This window comes from Atractosteus spatula, chromosome 1, assembly GCF_055471065.1.
Source record: "Atractosteus spatula isolate fAtrSpa1 chromosome 1, fAtrSpa1.hap1, whole genome shotgun sequence".
Taxonomy (NCBI): Eukaryota; Metazoa; Chordata; class Actinopteri; order Semionotiformes; family Lepisosteidae; genus Atractosteus; species Atractosteus spatula.
Genome location: NC_142706.1, coordinates 3,037,684 through 3,051,582, shown reverse-complemented (window position 1 = coordinate 3,051,582; position 13,899 = coordinate 3,037,684). Strand labels below are relative to the sequence as shown.

The 13,899-nt window shown below is 39.3% G+C and overlaps 1 long non-coding RNA gene across 1 annotated transcript in view; it reads right to left on the bottom strand.

Annotated features, from left to right (window-relative positions):
• Window positions 1-12,166, bottom strand: part of LOC148840402 (uncharacterized) — a 59,660-nt gene extending 47,494 nt beyond the window's left edge. Inside the window, exons 1-2 of the long non-coding RNA XR_016090939.1 lie at window positions 12,043-12,166; window positions 11,637-11,733 (exon numbers count right to left, since the gene is read on the bottom strand). This is a non-coding gene — a long non-coding RNA (uncharacterized LOC148840402). The remainder of the gene's footprint in view (window positions 1-11,636; window positions 11,734-12,042) is intronic.
• Window positions 12,167-13,899: the final 1,733 nt, after the last annotated feature.

Below are 13,899 nucleotides of genomic sequence, written 5' to 3'. Positions count from 1 at the left end.
TAGATTTCAGCAGTAATTAGTATCACAGGCATAAGAGTCTGCATGACCTTGAGGATAATACAGAGAATATACTAACATAAATAAAAAACCTTGTCAGAAGATGCATACAAACCCAGTACAAAACACTAGAAGTCACACGATTACAAAGGAAGGCTTTTATAACAGGCAATAAAATGTATAAAAATTGAGATTTCTTACTTGTAATAGGAAAAGCAAGAAAGTTTCTAATTGCGTTGCTGTTCATTAAAGTAAATGCATTTCAAACCAATATTATTCATAGATTGACAATTGCAGCCCCATTGTACTTAAACAATCATGTTACTTGTATTTTTGTATTTAAGAACTAGGCAATTTAAGAAAGGTTTTGTACATCAAAGAAAGATGATCTTCTTCTGTATCATGTATTACAGTGAAAGATGCTTCAAAAATATTATTTTAATTTAAATATCTGTGTAACAGCATAGCATTAGTTTGCTAGAAACATTATGCTGTCATGCATGTGCTTCTGAATGCAAGAGAACACAAGCTGCAGATTTGTTTTGAATAGTGGACTGATTGCTCCAGGATATGCAAACCGGGATAGTGACTGTGGTATTTCCTGGGTGATTCTACGACACACATGAATGTGCATGTCTGTTGTAGTGTCTGACCGAGGAAGTGTTTACACGTTATGGAGGTGGTGACTGACAATGGACACCTTTCAGGTTCTTTAATGGGATTTGGATAAAATCCTACCTCCTACGTGGGTGTTATTAGAGACTGATTTCACAAGGATGTGAAATTATTTCCTAATGATAAATAACAAGTGGACATAAACTGTTCCAGTCCGGCTATCATTATAATGAAGGTCAGTGGGATTTTTTTAAAAAATATGAATTGCATTTGTACAGTAATAAATTTAAACAGCACTATTACTAGAAAAGGCAGCGATGTATGGCAATTGTACATCTTATCATTAAAAGTAAAGTCCAGACGTGAGCCACAGCAGTTCATTGGGCCAATGCCCAATTTTATTGAAAGAAGCCAGAGTACTGGCTTTAACAACTTCATATTTCTTGCACGGGGTGTATTTTGCAGACTTGACAGATTCAAAGAAGTGGCTAGGGACAATAGTCTTAAATCACATAATGATAAACACCACATAAACTGCAAAGGCAAGACCAACAAAAAAGTGATGAGTCATATGTTCAAGTTCCAATCTGATCGACCCCCTAAGCCTACAGCACATATTAGAGAAGGCATTTCTTAAGAAGTGAACATCTCTTATAGCTCTGTCTTTATCACTTCCATCACTGCATTGGTGATTGAAATAAATAACCACCCAATGTCTTCCCAGACACGACGATTGTGTGTCAAAGTCTGAATCACTACAGATTCCACTCCTGTCCATTCTTTTACAGTGTGTTGACAGCCCATCACTCTTTCCTGCCTGTTCTTCAGCCCCTCTCCTGTGCTTCCTGGGAGGAGGAGGAAGAGGAGGAGGGTGATCTTGGACAGGTCAGCCGGTCTTGTTCCTGGACAGTTTCAGCTCGCTCTTCTTCATGTCTAGCGGGGGGTCTTCAGGTGACCCAGATCATTGGGTCATGATGTTGCGGACGTCTTCATCAGCGAGGTGGGAACTTCTCGGTTGGGGCCCCACCAGTAGTATACTTAGTGCTCAGTATCTGGATCTGGTGCAGAAGCAGTCGACTTGTTCATATGAACATCCTGAGGCGGGTGTGCCTCGGGCGCACGTCTTAACTAGAGAACGCATCCCACACCAGCCAGCTTTCTTTCAGCTGCAGGGGAGGCAGTGTGACATTCTGCCCCCAAAGCCAATGTGTTTTAGCTTTACCATTGCCTTAAAGTTGTAACTTTTCCATTTGCTGATGAAGAACTTATCAGTTTCAAGCTATGAACTTTCAAATCTGAGGAGCACAAACATACAGTTAATACAATCAAGACTGCTGATTAACAGATGCTGCTAGTGCAGAATATGAAGACTAAATGTGCAATGGAATATTAAAGAATGTTTTCTTTAAAACAGAACTCATGACCAATTAAAATCAGTCACCTTCATTGATGACATGCCCTACTTAGTGTAAAACAGTTTTGCATGAACATTCAGCTTACAGGCTTTAAAGGCTGATAAGATTGTTTTGCTAGTGTTCCCAGTTAATATACTGTAGAACTTACAGACAGAAAGGGAATGTTTTAATAAGCAAAAGCTTAATCTTTCAGACCAAACTCACAGGAACAGCTAATATGTAGTTTATCTACTCCAATTCTCACTGGATAGACAGATTTTGAGCAGACAGCACAGCAGTGTCATCCCGGTATGAAAAAATAAGCAATGTATGTCAAATCTCTTCTCAATCCCCACAGATCCCAGGAATGGCAAGATGCTCATTTCACATTCACCCCTCACATTACAATAAATCCTGTTTAACTACAATCCTGTAGTAAGAGAGCTGATGAATGTCATTTTTGATTACTTTTCTACCATAACTAATCAAATGCGGATCCACTGTGACATTGCTGTTGTCACCAGCATCTCGTTTAGCCACCCATGTGAGCAGCAGTGCTGACTTCTGGGTGAACACTACCTGAGGAGATGGAGCAAAACACGCCCCGGATAACGGCCATGACACACATCTGTGATTCACTAACGCATGTGACCCCAGCTGTCAGAGAGACACAATCATTTCTGGAGGAATTCAAAACAGTTTTAAAAAATTGTGGCAGAAGCAAGGACTGAAATCACATATCTTCCAAATCACCAAAACAACAGAGGACAAACAAGAAGTATAAACAAGTCAAATGTAAAACTGCATGATAGGAATCTTGATATTCACTGCCACCTTAAAGAAATAAGGCAGTGTCTGGATTACCGTCTTGAATGTTACATCTCCACAAACTTTTTTTTTAAAAGCACATAATTGTCTTGTCTCTTGCTTGTGAAAAATTATTTCCCTTAGTTTCAATTTATTTTGAGTCTTACCATTTATTGTTTTTGCTCAGCAGGCAACCTTATTTAGGGTTATATATTATAAATGTGAATTTAACATTTGTCGTAACTACAAGGATGCAATGTAAGTACAAGCAGATAAATGAATACATTGACCAAGAGAAATCAATGTGGTAATGCACCACCTGAGCTTTAAATGGAATAGTGAAATTTAGGACAGAATTCAGACAGTGAGAATGCAAAGCAGGAATGAAAGCAGCCTAATGAATAAGAGCAATACACAAAACACACAGCCAATCTGAGAATTAAAAAAATACTACTGCAATATTGCTGCAGAAATATTATGCAATAGTGACAAGGGATTGAAGAACACAGCTGAGAGCTCCGAGATCACAGGTGCTGTCTAAACAGTGCCTTAAGCAGGGCACTGAGGAGGAGCTCAGGGACTGGGCAGCTCTGTGGATCGCTCGTTCCACCACTGAGGTGCCACAGTAGAGAATGAATGGGCTCAGGAAGTGGGAGAATGGAGAGGGGGTATGGAAAGTCTGGCAGAAGAGGAGAGGAGGAGGGAGACCGGATGAGAAAAGACTGAAGGTCAGGGTCACTGACACAGTGGTGGGCAAGAACTAAGGTTTTAGCACCAGTGTTGACAGACAGAGAGGACAGCCTCAGAGTTATAGTAGTTTAGGTGGGACAGTAACAGGCCTGGCCTAGGTGCTTGTGTAGAAGTATTTAGTTAGGGAACAGGAGAGTAGGTGGTCAGGAGTGAAGAGGGTCTTGGCAGAGAAGGAAGGGGGAGAAGGTGGTGGAGTTGAGAGAAACAGAGAGAGAGGTCCACAAGGCGGGAAGCAGGAGAAAGGGAAGGAAAGGTGATCTGAAGTGAGAGCACGTCAGTGTCCACACAGAAAAGCGAAGACCTCACAAATCTCCACGTGTTGGAAGGTTTTCCGAGAGACAGGGAACAAAGGAAGACTTTTTTTTTAAAGAGGTTTGAAAGAGATTTTTTTTGTTCAAGAGAGGTGCGATGCAGTTGGACTTAAAAATAAAAAAATACTGAGACTGGAAATAGAGGGAAGGAAGTCAGGGGCAGTAAACTGGAAGGGTTTAGCGTGGATTTTAATTTATAGAAATATCTGCCGGTCTCCTTTCCCGTTTCCCCGATGTTTCGTCTCTCTGGCATTCCTGCAGACTGTGCCTTTTCCGAACTCTGGGACAGCTGTTTTAGATGATGCCACAGCCATCGATCTGGAAGATGCCCAAGCGTGTTGACTAGGAAAGCTGTACAATTAGGAAGGGCGAGTGTGCCGTTAGTAAAATCGATCCCATGGACCCAAGGGGCTGCTGCATGTCAGTGCTGCAGATGTGGGGTGAAATGGATGTAAAGCACTGCACAGATGCAAGGGACTATCCTTATGACCTGCTCATTCTCTCCCACCGTTGCTCTGTGCATAGTGTTGTCAACCTTTTGAATGGCAGCATGCTCTTTCCATGTAATTTGTCTATATAAATACATGTATGTCCTTGCCGACACTAAATTTAAATAAATAGAAAAACTTTTAAAAATGGGTTGCTCCTTCCTATACATTTTAAGCACAATACTTGTTGCTGAAAAGGAAGCAGTGCTATTACTAGATATTCCATGGAAAGTATAAATGAATGAATTTTAAAATTACAGCATTCTTGACGTATCCTTTTGTTTTCTTAAAAGAGTGCAGGTTAGGACTTCAAGACTGACCATTTATTGAACTCTGAACTTAAAATTAAAATGAGTAATGATTAAAAAAACTCTGCAAATCCGTACGAACTGACTTCAGAATAAAACTCCCACACATTTATTGGATGTGGGTTTGGGGGGCGGGTCGTTATCTCTTCTTTGCAAATTTAAGCAGCAGCATGCGGGACTCACGGGTCAAGCTTTACTGGATTGAGTCTAAAACCCGACATCCTAACTACTTCATAAAGCCTGCATAACACAACAGAACAACTTGCACAACCAGTCGCACAAATTACATGGCAATAATTCGTAACCGATCATGGTGAGAAACGTACTGTACAGTACTGATTCAGCATAACCGTTAGCGTTGCAATACGGCACGTACAGTATACTGCACATTGAATACAAGGGCATGGGGAAAAAAGGGGATTAATGTATAAAGCAAGTAGGGCACAGAAAGCCAGTTACTGTATCATTTACTGGACCATGTTGCTTCCCTACTGTACATCGACTCACGTCTGTAGAAACCATCAGAGCAGACGATCTGTGAGCTGTATAAAGCCTAGCTACAATGCACACTGGATCTCATGTTTTTGATTTCTATTTAATTTTTTTTCAGTCCAGGACATCACTCAATTTGCAACTAATTTGTTGGAACGGGAGCTGCTTCCTCACTGGGAATGAAGTAACTCGTACAGAAATTACTGATTTTTTTTTACTGAATAAAAACAAAGATAAAAATGCGAAACAAAGATAATGTAGAAAAATATTTTTTTATATCTAAATTAAAATCTTTCAGGATGTTAATTAGTTCATAACCACATTTAATAATTAATTTAAAAATGTGTGCTTTAATCAACCCATCAATGAATTCATGGTGAGCAATCTTTGGCTTGGTTTTGCTAATCGCAAAATATCCCATTTCAGACGTTTTTGCTGCAGAAGCCAAATAACCCCCAAGCAAATACTTTTAATCATTTTTCCTCTATTTAAAAAATACAAAAGGATTCTTACCTACCTTGCCTTGTCTAATTTCATTATCTTTTAAGACCCTCTAAAGCATATGTGAATGGATTTTTATACGAACCTTTCTGCATAATAAAAGAGCAAATGGGAATTTACTTTAAAGGAACACCAAATTACAGATATTGCTTATATTTTTAGTTCAAACCAGTGATTCATAATTGTCAGTAGTACAATATAGTGGCGGTGCTTTCCTGCAGCACAGGCACTATATACTGCTAATACATTCCTGAAAGGACATTTAGTTTCAAGGATTATCTTGGGACAACAAAATACCTAAATTAAATTAAGTGAAAATGATTTTAAAGTGCTGTAACTATATATAAATACACACGCGTTTACACATTTTTGGTTGTTTCTTTTCCTTTGTCAATTGGCTTTGGAACATGTGTCCCAGAAATCTGCCTGCTTTGTAGAAAAGTTTCAAGTAATATTCCTGCCTTTTCAGTGTTTACATCATGTAAAAAAAATTACGCAATACTAATTTTAGGCGATTTAAAATATATTTGTGATAAAATGCAGGAAAAAGAGGCTTTGGGGGTAATTGTTTCTAGGGGAGGAGAGTTTGAAAAAGAGTTGACTCCATTTATCAGAACCTTTGATTAAACATTCAATTCATATAAATTAATCAAGAACTAAAGGAAATCTTTTAAATAGAAAAAGCATCACAGACTCACAGATCACAAGGGCATCTAAAGTTCCAGTATTTCTGCCTCTGAGATGCAGAATATTTTCATGGAAGACTCACTGTAGTTATACTCAACGTAATCATGTCTGTGGTCAACCTTGTTAATTACCTTTAAAATGATGAAAACCTGCATCCGACCTCTTCTACGTTATTGGTCACAGGGAGATTATATTTCTAATCTTTTGCCATATATGCGATGACTTGCAGTTTGTCACTAGACATTTATTAGGCTCTTGTCTCCTTACATGAGGTGGGGACCAAAACTGAGAGAGCTGTTCCCCTAACATGGACCAACTACAGTAAGTGTTACAACTCGGGGGGGGGGTTTATCTTCATGCTCTTTTTCACATTTTCTGCCTGAAGACAATGATCCATTTACTACAATTTCTTCTGCATGCTATGTAATTCTTTGCCATTTCGTGTGCACTTCATACCATATTTTTTAAATTTGATAGCAGAAAATTAATTTCTGATCTCCATACCTTTGCCCCAATGCAGAGTCTTCTGCAAATGATTTTGTACCATCACAGCTGCATACTGGTCGCTGGTTATTAACTTTACTTCAGATGTGTATAACACTGAGATTCATCCAGTCATCCGATCTGTTCAATATTGGGAAGATCAAGTCCTCCAGCACGGAACCTTGTGGGCCTCTAGGAAGACAAGCTGGAAGCCAGTTTTGGATCCGCCTACAGTACATGTTCACCCATATTATCTGACAACTTTAAGTTTATTAAGATATCAATCACTTGGAAAATCACAGGGCTAAAAAACAAATTACAGTTCTTTGCTGCAGACTTGGTTATTACCAGCTATACTGCTAATGAATGAAGGCTTTAGCAACTTTGGTGTCAAATTTATCCTTAAAATACACAGTAGCCTTACACATAGTGTACATATTGGTAGACATATACAGTAGTGTACATTTCCCCATGTACTGTTGGTATTTTTACTTAATTTTATTTCTTTGGTAAGTTTCATATGAGATAATGCAATAAAATAACTGTGTACTGTAAACTTTATTCAGAGCAAATGCTGCACAAGGCACTGGGCTTGTGATATTACTGCTGCTTCAGTGTCAAGATTGCTAACAGTTTGGTGGTAGCAGTTGAAGCATGAACTGAATCTGTCGGGCAGAATTAGAGAAATGTGGTAAAATGATTCTTGTGTTCAACTGTTAAGACTTTTTGAATCACTTGAAGCAAGTGTTAGAGAACAAATTCAGCCAGGTGTGGGTATTCAAACATAGCGTTGTTAACATAACATTTCTGTCAATGAGAGAATGAAGCTTCTCATATCCAGAAACATAGATTAACGATCAGATTTTAAAATAGCATTTTGTAATATGCTGGTTTGGACAATTTCACTCAAAACAAGAATCGATTTGTCAAATTAAAAAGAATTGTGCTTGAAGTACATTACCGTGTGAACAGCAACTTGCAATGTGTCATAGGGACATAGCTGTATAGTTACTACAACTGTATGCAATACTACATTCCATGCATATGGATATACTGCAAGAAACAGGAGTCACTCTGTCTTGATCTTGTAGAAACCAAGAGATTCGAGCCTAAAGTGTCTGTTTGTCAAGCCAAGTTTTATTGTATGCATACAAGGAACCAAAATAGTTACAGTATTTATAGTAGTTCAAAGGGGATATGGCTCTACACAGCTTATATACACACACACACACACACTACTCTACACCCTCACCCTCCTGTCTTTGAGGTAGCTTTCTCAAGAAACTCCAGGACTCAGAAAGCACTTAAAACATCCCTTTCATATCAGGAGTTTGTATAAACACTCCCCATCAGGGAGTTTAGCACAGAAGATGGGAGTTTAGTACAGGGAGGGAGAAGCATCTGTGCTACAGCAAGCGTGAAGGCTAGAGTTTAGCATGTGAATTCAGCAGCAGTTCACAGCTCCTACCACTATATGGGTACAGAGTAACATACAGATTGTGCTAGCAGGCTCCATCAATCTGAAGTTGCACGATTACCACTAATAACTGACTTACTATGCTGCTGCTGTTGTTGCTTGGACATTGATGTTACAGTACATATCTAGCAATAATGTGTCTCAGCTGAGGCCTATTAATAGTTTCAGCATTAAAAAAACTAAATAAACTCAATTTTTGTATTTGCAAGATGAACTGAATGACTTTCTATTGATTGTAACATCTTACCAAATCATTCCAAATATTCTGTTAGAGGAAGATCGTCTACACTGTATACAAATTAGGCACCAAAGTCAAAGTCTTGCGAGCCACAGCTTACAGTTCATGGGAAACTAAACCGCATCATCTCTGTGCGCAATTAGGAAATGTACAGTATGTGACAACACTGCACACATTAAAACACAAATTCAGTGAAATTACTCTGTTGAAGCATATTCAAATACTCAGTTATGAAGGGTCACAGACAGGAACAGTGAAAGAACAGCGACCCAATGTAAAAAAACAGCACACAGATGAAAATGCAGAGAATGCACATCATGTACAGTTTGTGTACGATTATTGCAACTTTGTGTTTGTAAGGACTTCACAGGCAGCTAAGGAGGATGGACTGAACAATAATGTAAAAGAGGAAAAGAGAATCTCATTCTGAATCGCATGAATCTGTTACAAATAGCATGTATGTTATTTAACTCCAGCTACAGCATATAAACATTGCATCCAGTAATCTCTAGGTATTTAAATAACTTGCACATTAATTCTAAGGTGAATGAAGAAGCTTACATGCAATTATCAAATTGTACACACTAACATTGTGTAAACTGCGAATTATTATATTTAAAACATAATGAGTCGTCAAGGCAACATCCAAATGCAGTTACCCATCAAGTGTCGGATACTGTAAAAACAGGTGACAAATGCAGCCCTTTATTATAAGCAGTTCGCTTGATCTGTATTACCTTGTGCATCCGGCCAGTTCAGTCAGCTTTATAAGCATCTCGCCTACTTTAAAATTCACAAAGAAGGTCTATACAGTATTTATTTTTTTAGAAATGCATTTCACACTTTCAGTGATCTTGAAATCAACATGTGGGCTTAAATGCATACAGTAGAATGTTATTCCTCCTTTCAAAAATGCATTCAATGGTTTAGATGCAAATGCAAGGCCTGTCAATGGCCACACCATTGTAATTTTGCAGGAAGATGCATCAATATATACTGTATGTTCTTTGACACTCAACCTAAAAATATATCTAGAGCTGAAAAGAGAAGACAGGCGTGTTTACCTTTTCTGTGCAGTTTCAGAATTGTATATACTGAGGAGTTATGAAGATGCATATTTACATGATGTGAGCTGACCTAAATAAACACGATTAAAAGTTAAATAACAGTAATTCAGAAAATGTGGAAAAAGATTTTGTGGTTCTCCAAATGCTACAAATATGGTAAAAGGAGATTTAAAATTCATGAGCCAAAAAATACAAGTTGATGTCTTTAATAAAAACAAACTGCATTTTGTTTCAATATGTACTTCTATAAACAAGTACTTAAAGACAGACCCCAAAAAATATGATGTGCATTGTTTAACTCTGATCTGGCTATTTTTAAAAACAATTATATTGATTTGGAGTGACAGAATTTATTTTGGACCTGGTGGATTTGTAGTATTTCTTTTGAAAACCTGAGTGTAGAAGAGATACATTTCTGGATCATTTCTGGGATATTATCATGACTGTGACATTTACACAGGTCTTTGAAATGAATGAGGCTAATCCTTCCCTTTGAATAATTGTCATTTACACTCCACAGAATGTTTTGAGATGTGCACCTCAAACACTACCTATTGTTCCAAGAGCTCTTGTTGCTTATTTTTCCCCCACTTATCTGAATTCAACACTTCTGATATATTCATAGGCATTTTGCTGGTATTTTCTAAGCACCCGCTGTGTGTTCTTTTTATAAAAAAAAGAGTCATATCCTGCTTTATCATCCATTGTGTTGCACTTTGAACAAATAATTCAGGCACAGAGTGTCGAACCCTACAGTATGTCTACGGAATATCCTCTACTGCTAAATCACCAATTTTCCAATTATTAACAATGAATTATATCCCCCCCTCCACCCAATTTCAATCTCTTTTTTTAATAAAAGTAAAGTGCCGTTAATAAATCAATACTTTATGCAGTGAACTTGTCAGGTATGGCAAACAGGTGACATCACAGCACTGAGGTGCTGAAACATCAAACCGCTTAAATATTCTGCCCCTGTGGTACTACTTGCCGAGTGAAAAGATTTAATTGATGCAAGAGCGATTATGAATGTACACATAATTAATCACACGTAATCTCCAAATCCTTCCAGCATAATGACAGAACCAATTCCTTATTTCTCCACTTTCAATTTAAAAGTTAAATTTAAGTTGGATTCTAACAAAATGATCTATATTCAAGTAACTTCTAGCACCTGAGGTGTACAGTATATCCAGCAGATATATTGGTTTAGTGTCAAATTTAGATGTCAAATAAACACTGCTTTGCTATATACTGTAACTTAAACTGCATCTGCAAAACTCATTCAGACATTTTTATTCAAACATGAGGGGGAATGACATGGGGCTGTACTCTCCAGGTGTGGCTTAATTCTGGGAAGGGCTACAGGTGACATCAGTAAACAAGGGAGCAGTGTGATGCACCCGATAGAGCTCAGGACCTGGAACAGGTTCATATCCTAGGAGGAACACAGCCAATGTATCACTTGAGTCTAATAAAAATGCCCAGTGGTACTAGGAATAACAGATGTAGGTTCATTTAAATTACAAATGCCAGACAGCTAAAATGAGTTATAGCAAGGGGTCTTTTGTTATACAGTACATTTACTGTTTACCATGCTAATCCACTGTTAAATGTTTTAATATGACTTAAAATCATCTCTCATTTTATCATCCCAGTAGGTGGTAGATTATCAGCCTAATACATTATTCATTTTTTAACATTTACTGTCAAATTCAACCCCCCACCGGCAAAACCAAAAAACTCTTTGTGTTTTATTGCTATGCTTTGTTGCTAAGCTATGCCTGGTAGTATCAGTCTCAGGACAATCAAGATTTAAAACTGTATCTGTTACTCTGGATTTCCATTGTAACAAACCACTAAATCTATTTTCACTCTCAATTTGATTACACCACAGTATTCTACAGTTATTCCTGGTAGGCTTTGACTCTAAATACTTGCTCCTATTTAGATCTTGGAGTGCTTTCTCTAACTTCCTTAAATCAAGCTGAAAAAAAATGACTTGCTGTGGACACACAAACCTGCAACACTTTAACTTCGGTCTCCGACTTCACGTTATGGTGGACTTGCCTGTTTGCACGCTTGACATCGTATCTCTCAAGTGTCACTGTGGCTTGGCTATAGAGCAAAAAAAAAAAAGAAAAAAAAAGCACCGGCAAATTAAAAGACTTACTGTACTGTACAAGGTGTGGCAGGCCAGCTGTAGTTATAACTAACCTACCACAAGTCCTCTATCGTCCGTGCAGAGTCTCACAAGGCATGCGTTGTTAATTAGTTAACTAGTGACCATGGAGAGTCAGGACCTTGGGTTTACGTCTCATCTAAAGGACAGCACCGTTTAACAGGATAGTGTCCATATCTCTATACCGGGGTATTAGGATCAAAACAGATTACAAGGCGAGCACCCTCTACGAGCCCCCTTAATACCTCTTCCAGCAGCAACCTTAGTTTTTCCCCAGGAGGTCTCCCATCCATGTACTGACGCGGCTCACACCTGCTGAGCAGCAGTGACTTCCCAGCTAGTGAGTCGCAGGACGACACGCTCCTCCTATACTGATCCTCTTCCGGGAGGGGGGGGACTTATTTTGTGGCTGAAGCTCCACCTTCTGGAAGGTTCCATTAAAAAGCAAAAAAGGAGTTATAAAGAATAACTATCAGAATCCCGATATAACTATTTCTCCCAGAAACACACCGTTAACGATTCACATGTTACTGACAGAAAACAAAACAAAATATCTTTGATCATTCCATGCAATCACTTGCATTCATTTCATCATTACCCCCCCCCCCACGTAATGGTATTTTCTGACACAGAGAGCCGCGCATGCGCAGTCCTGGGACAGGCAGTACTTAGGCCGCCCCGTTGGGACGCTTTGGGTCCTTTAGCATTTCGCTCAATGCTTATCCGCCGTTTCGAATATCCTGATTTACCTCTTTATTGTTGCGCTAATGTGGTTTAGCGTGCACCAGTACCGCACACTTAAGTACAAAGAGGGGCTATTTTTATTTCATACAAACGACTCATTTGTTTTTGTTGAAGTTGAGTCCTGTTGGCCTTGATACTTGAGCAAAGTCCAAGTACTTTTCATTTTCTGTTGGTGCAACTATCTTAACAGTGGAGCCGTTTACATCATTGAGAGAGATATTTGCATTATATGTACTGCGGCAGTGTATAAAAGTGTTTTTTGAATTGATACAGCATATCCCTCTGAACCAAACAAAAGATACAGTGCATATGAACTATTTCCCCATTTTACTGAAATTATTATGGTATAGTTTAGATCACGGAAGAGCAACTCCAATCTTGGAGAGCTACAGGAGTGTATGGTTTTCAATTTCACCTCTGTGCTTAATTATGTAACTAATTATGCAGATACAAAGTCAGTTTGGCCGTTTTTTTGGTGTCTTAAACAGTTCCTTGAGAATAAATGCTTATTTTACTTCATGTTTCATGTTTTCATCATGTTTCATTATTGTGTATGGTAGCTTTTAAGATTGAATAACATACTTTTTACTTGTATATTTAATGTACTGTCTAAATATCTATAGCTTTACATTTCTGTACATTTTACAGGCAATTCCTGTGCTCCTGTTTTTAACCTGCTGCATTTACCAAAGACACGTGTATTGGACGTTATTTTCAGTGACAACATGCAGGATTTTAGTTTGAGTTTGATTTTGTAACTCTCCCGGGGTTCGGCGACAGAGAGGAACAGGCCGGAGGCTCTGGCGCAAGTTGACAGGACATTTATTCAAGATGCTGGGGGGGGGTAATACACACAGGGACAGGGCAGATACAGCACTGCGCCACACCTAAACAGACACAAGAGGGAAGAGGGCGTCTCCAGCCCTTGTCCTACTATATACAGGTGGGTAGACCCTCCAGGCTGCACCGCAAGCAGGCTACTCCGTGGCCTCTGCTGGGCCTCTGTCTGCTGGGCCTCTGTCCGCGCACCGGGCCTCTGTCTGCTGGGCCTCTGTCCGCGCACCGGACTTTCACCTGGTGCCCCTGGGTCTCCATCCCACTTCTGACACCAGTGTAACTCTCCCGGTGTTCAGCAACGGTAAGGAACAGGCCGGAGGCTCTGGCGCGGGTTGGCAGGACATTTATTAAAGACGCTGAGGGGCGTTACACACGCGGGGACAGGGGAGATACAGCACTGGACCACACCTACACAGACACAAGAGAGGGAAGAGGGCGTCTCCAGCCCTCGTCCCACTATATTCGGGTGGGTAGTTCCGCTCCTCAGCCGCCGTTTCCAGCCTGCGTGCGCAAGGCTACAG